The following is a 6,000-nucleotide window of genomic DNA, read 5'->3' as shown; positions in this document are numbered from 1 at the left end:
CAATATAGGAGAGATCAGAGAAGAGGGCAAGAATGGTGTTGAGTACTAAAGAATGAGGATTAATACTCTTACAAAAGAGAATCTGAAGAGTCCTCAGCCCCATTTCGCCATGTGAGAATACAAGGGAAGTCTGCAACTCAGAAAAGGGCCCTCACCTGGCCATGCTGGTGATCTTGTACCTCAAGACTCCAGAACTGTGAGAAATAAATTTCTGTTGTTCATAAGTCACCCAGTGTGTGGTATTTTGTCATAGCATCCCAAACGGACTAAGGACTAAGATACACACACATACACGCATACAAATTAAGTATATGATAAAGGTAGAAAGTGTCATTTTACATTGGGAGAAGAGAGTTTGTTCAACAAATTGTGATGCAATTATCTAGTAACATTTTGGAAAAAATACAAGCTTGAAAAATTATTTTTCTATACCCCATAATTATGTATACGTTCCCTACTTGAAATGCCCTTTATCTATCTTTGACTGGCAATGCTCGCTTGTCCCTCCAAATTCAGTTCAAGACCAGACCCCCCCTCCCTTCCCCTTCTTCCTCTTGCTGAGTAACTCTATATCATAAAGAAATTAGGTGAGATAGATCAAGATAGGCATCCATGACAGGGAGGAGTGGAACCATAGTGGCCCAGAGTGAGGTGTCAGAGGTGAAGTGGGGGGTGAAGAGGATATCCATGCAGTCAGGGTAGCCTAGTATGGGGAGTCAGAACTCAAATAGGGTGAGGTGATAAGATCCACAAAAGCAGAGAAGAGGGGAGTGTAGTGTGAGATGTCAGAACCTGAGCAGGATAAACAGGATGACCATGCTAGGGCTTGTCATGGGCAGTCAGTGGCAAAGTGTGATTAAGAGGCATTCACAGAGTAGAGCAGCTTGACACAAGAAGTCAGTTTAGTCAAGAGGATGTTAAACAGGAGGTTGGCCTGGCATGCAGAGTAAGAGCCTAATTTTGGAGAAGAGGAAATCCACAAGGAGGAGGCAGGCAAGTGTAGAAAGTCAGTGGCAAAGCAAGGTGAGGAGGGCATCTATGCATGGAGGTGGGTTGGCCCTGTGTGGGCCGTTAGAGTCTGAGTGGAACAAGGAGAGTATCTGTACATGGGGGAGTCCCAGCACAGAGTATCAAAGCCCAAGCAGGGTAAGGGGTACATGTTTATGAAAGGGTGGCCTGGAGTGGGATGTCAGAGTCTGGGCAAGTTGAGAAAGGTATTCACATGGGTTGGGGACAATCCAGCATTTTGTAATATCAGAGCCTGAGCTACATAAGGAGGACACACACACACACACACACACACACACACACACAAACACACTCTCTCTCTCTCTCTCATGCACATTTCCCAAACTCTATCCAATGAGAGGAGTTGGGAAATAATGAGTACATATAGCCCTCATATACTGGCTTCTAAATTTTCCACTAAAAAGAACTGGAACTTCTTGGAGAAATAATTAATTCCATGGCTGGGGCAGGGAAAGTACAAGATGAGCCTGGAATATCTTGTACCAAAAGCATCAAATTGCTGGAAGAATGATAGGGACATGTCAAAAGGACAGAGAAGCCAGCTTAAAGAGGTTCCCACTGTCCAAATCTAGAACAATGTGAGCATCAAAATAAATAATGATAGTGACAGATCATAATTCATTTAATAAAATAAGAAACTATTACTCAAATAGATATAAATAAAGAAATCTAAAGTTTGATGAGGGATAAAATATTTACATACTTTAAAATACAAAATACTTATTAATTACAAGGTGGGGGGAGAGTAACTTTACAGTGAAGAAGCTTGATAGCAACCACTTTAATCAAGTGATCCAAGTGAACATCATCAATAATAGGACACATTGAAATCATGAACCACCTGATAGAATGCAATAATATGAACACAGCATCATTTCTGTGATTTTCCTGTCAAAGATGCAAAACATGAAATTAATCATGAGGAAATACTGGATGAACCAAAATTGAGGAGAATTCTGTAAAATAACTGGCCTCTAGTTTTGGCATCCGCGTAATACTGGCCCCTCATAGAATGAGTTGGGAAATGTTCCCTTCCATGTCTACATTTAGAATGAGTTTGGGGAGAATTGGCATGAATTCTTGTTTAAATATTTGGTAGAATTCACCAGTGAAGCTATCTGAGCCTAGGTTTTGTGGGGGTTTCTTTTGAGATGAGTTGGGGAAGAAGCTTAAAAATTACTAATTCTATCTCTTCACTATTCAGAGTTTTAATTTCTTCTTGAGTCAGTTTCGGTCATTTGTGTATTTCTAGAAATTTGCCCATTTCACCTAAATTTTCTAATTTGTGCCATGGTACTCCCTTACAATTATCTTCGTTTCTCTAAAGTTGGTAGTAACTTCTCCTTTTTCATTTCTAATTTTAGTAATTTGTCTTCTCCCTCCTTTTGATCAATATAGCTAAAGTTGTGTCTATTAATCTTTCCAAATAACCAACTTTTGATTTATTATCTCTGTTTTTCTATTCTCTATTTCATTTGTTTTGCTCTAATATCTATTGTTTACTATGTCTACTTAATTTGAGTTTAGTTTGCTCTTCTTTTTCCAATGTCTTAAGTAGAAGGTTAGGTTATTGATTTTTTTCCTTCTTCTTTAATATATAAACTTATAGCTATAAGTTTACTGCTAAGCGCTGCTTTGGCTGCATCCCATAAGTTAGGTGTTGTATGTTTTTGTTTTCATTATTCTCAAAGTACAGTTGACCCTTGAACAACATGAGTGTGAACTGTGCAGGTCCACTTATACAAAGACTTTTTTTCAATAGTAAATACTATGGTACTACACAATCTGCAGCTAGTTGAATCTGCAGAGGTGGAATCATGGATGTGGAGGAACCACATACATGGAGGGCTGACTATAAGTTATACATGAATTTTCAACTGCAGGTAAGGTTGATGCCCCTAACCTCCACGTTGTTCAAGGGTCAACTGTATTTTCTACTTTCTCTTATGATTCTTTCTTTGACCCTTTGATTATATAGGAGTATGTTAATTTCCATGTTTCTTTCTCAAATTTTTTTGTTTTCTAATTTCATTACATTATATTCAGAGAACATAGTTTATATGATTTTGATCTTTTAAAATTCATTCAGGTTTGTTTTATGTCCTAGCATATGGGGTATCTTGGAGAATATTTCATGCACTCTTTTTTTTTTTTTTTTTTTAAATTTATTGACTGTGTTGGGTCTTCGTTGCTGCACACGGGCTTTCTCTAGTTGATGCGAGCAGGGGCTACTCTTCATTGTGGTGCGTGGGCTCCTCATTGTAGTGGCTTCTTGTTGCTGAGCACAGGCTCTATTTGCGTGGGCCTCAGTAGTTGCGGCACATGGGCTCAATAGTTGTGGCTCACAGGCTCTAGAGCACAGACTCAATAGTTGTGGCACACGGGTTTAGTTGCTCCATGGCATGTGGAATCTTCCCAGAGCTGGGCTTGAACCCATGTCCCCTGCATTGGCAGATGGATTCTTAACCATTGCGCCACCTAGGAAGTCCCATGCACTGTTAATAAGAATGCGTATCCTGCTGCTGTTGGATAAATTGCTCTATAGATGTCTGTTAGGTCTGGTTTATATTATTATTCAAGTTCTCTATTTCATAGTTGATCTTCTGCTTAGTCGTTCTACCCTTATTGAAAGTGGGTTATTAAAGTCTATTATTGTTGAATTGTCTATTTCTCTCCTCGAGTCTTTTTCCTCCACATATTTTTGGGCTGTCTTGTTAGATGCATATATAATTTTTATGTCTTCCTGATAGAGTCACCCTTTTATCATTATAAAATGCCCTTCTTTATCACTAGTAACTTTTTAAATTAAAATCCTTTTTATTTGACATTAGTATGGCAAATTCTGCTCTCTTTGGTTGATGTTTGCATGATATATCTTTTTCAATCATTTCACTTAAAACCTATGTCTTTGACTCTAAAGTATATCTCCTATAGACAGCATATAGTTGGATCTTTGTTTTTTATCTAGTCTCAAAATGTCTGCTTTTTGATTAGACTGTTTAATTCATTCACATTTTATGTCATTATTAATATAACTGAATCTATGACTGCCATTTTACTTTTTGTTTTTTCTGACTCATGGGGTTTGTTTTTTGTCTTTGTTTTCCCTCTTTCTTGCCTTCATTTGAAAATGAATATTTTCAGTGTAGCATTTGAATTACTTTGATGATTGTTCTCTATATTTTAAAATTTATTTTCTTAGTGGTTAAGTGGACTTTCAGTATACAGCTTAACTTATTAGGTCTGCTTCAGATTTATACTAACTTAATGACAGTGAGATATAGAAATGTTACCCTTTACATAGCTCTATCTCCTCCTCTGCCTTTTTGTGTTATGTTTGCTCACCAGCAAAATCTGCATTTCTTTACAGCACCCTTAGACTTGAACTTCCTCAGCCTCTATTCCAAATAAAGTCAGGGAGAGCTACACATTTCTCTGTTCTATGGCCTCTCATCCTGTGCAGAACCTCTGTGCTGCTGCTCCAGAGATGGGGGCAGGAAATTTTACTGTTGCAGTGCCACCCCTTATAAGCAAGACTCTAGGCTAGGGGGCAGGAGGGGGTGGGGCATTGCTGGTCATTGTTGGTTTGTCTCTCACAGAATGGAACCTCTGCCCTACAGAGAAACTGGTATGAAGATTATTGAAGCTTAGTATTCTCAGCTTACTATGCCTAGGATAGAGTTTCTGTCCTATGAATGTGAGCTGGGTGGAGGAAGGGAGCCTCAGATCTCTCTTGCCTGCAAAAGAGCTTTTGCAACAGAGCTGGGAAGGATAAAGAATGCTGGTGGCTAACCCCTCCTGGAGAGAAATCATTGTCTTAAACTGAAATCTGGAAAAAAAAAAAGAGCAGGTCCTGTGTTATTAACTACATCCACCTGGAATAGAATTTCCATTGCACTGAGCTGGGAAAGCTGGGAGGTAGGGAACATTTCATGGTTCAAACACCATAGATTCTAGCTGATCTTACCAAGATTTACCAGAATTTCTTGAGTAAATGTTTCTCCATTTGCTGTAGGCTTTCAGAGCAACTTCCAGATACTTTAAATTTGGGGGTTTTTAAAAATGATTTTTACCAGTTATGGTTGTTTTGCTGATTGAGAGGATCTATCGAGCTCCTCGTGCCACCATTCTAAAAGTGTTTTTCAAATAACTTACTTTTACAGTGAATGAACCTAGGACTGTTCTGAGCATGGAAATAATGAATTCCCCTTCTAGCTTTAACACTTTAAATGTATTATCTAACCTAAGTTTTTCCTTATTTATAACATGGGCAGTTTATATGCCTCTCAGATTGTGATGAGGATTGAAAGACTATTGAAATAGTGTTATATAAAGCACCTAGCATAGAAGTTGACTCATAGTAGACAATAAATGTCACTTCTCTCCCCTTCAAGCAAATGACTCTCTCAGGCTGCATAACTATTTTAGTGACTATAACAGTGTCTGAAATATGGTATGTGTGCAATAAATGTTGAACTGGATAGAAGGATGGACAGATGAATGGATGCATGGGTGGGTGATGAGTAATTTCTAAGGTTCTAATTATTGATTTACCAATATAAAAAACCAGGGGTGATGTCCAAAATGTTTTAATGGTACATCCTGAGCAGACTAATCAGAAATGATGCTGAGTTCCTAGGGAACTCCTGCTATAAAAGGTGTTTTTCCTTAGCTGCTGGGATAGTCTAGGGGAGGGGGTTCAAAGTAAGAGGCTAGGGCAGCCCTAGGTGGCAGAAGACAGATGGGCAAGAGGGGGACCATGGCTTAAGGAACTGTGTATATACCAAGCACTTGGGAAATATTCAATACCTTAAAACTCTATCATAATGCAAAACAAAAAAGAGAAAGAGCGATTTCAAAAAATTCAGTTTCAGAAACTTTGGGGTTGCATTACTTAAAGGTTAATAAACCTATACATCTAGTAGGCCAAGAGTTCTAGGGGTCCTTTTACAAGGTCCAACTCTGTCCAGA

The sequence above is a fragment of the Hippopotamus amphibius genome, chromosome X, assembly GCF_030028045.1.
Source record: "Hippopotamus amphibius kiboko isolate mHipAmp2 chromosome X, mHipAmp2.hap2, whole genome shotgun sequence".
Classification (NCBI taxonomy): domain Eukaryota; kingdom Metazoa; phylum Chordata; class Mammalia; order Artiodactyla; family Hippopotamidae; genus Hippopotamus; species Hippopotamus amphibius.
The sequence above is the reverse complement of the archived record's forward strand: the minus strand, read 5'-3'. Positions refer to the sequence as shown.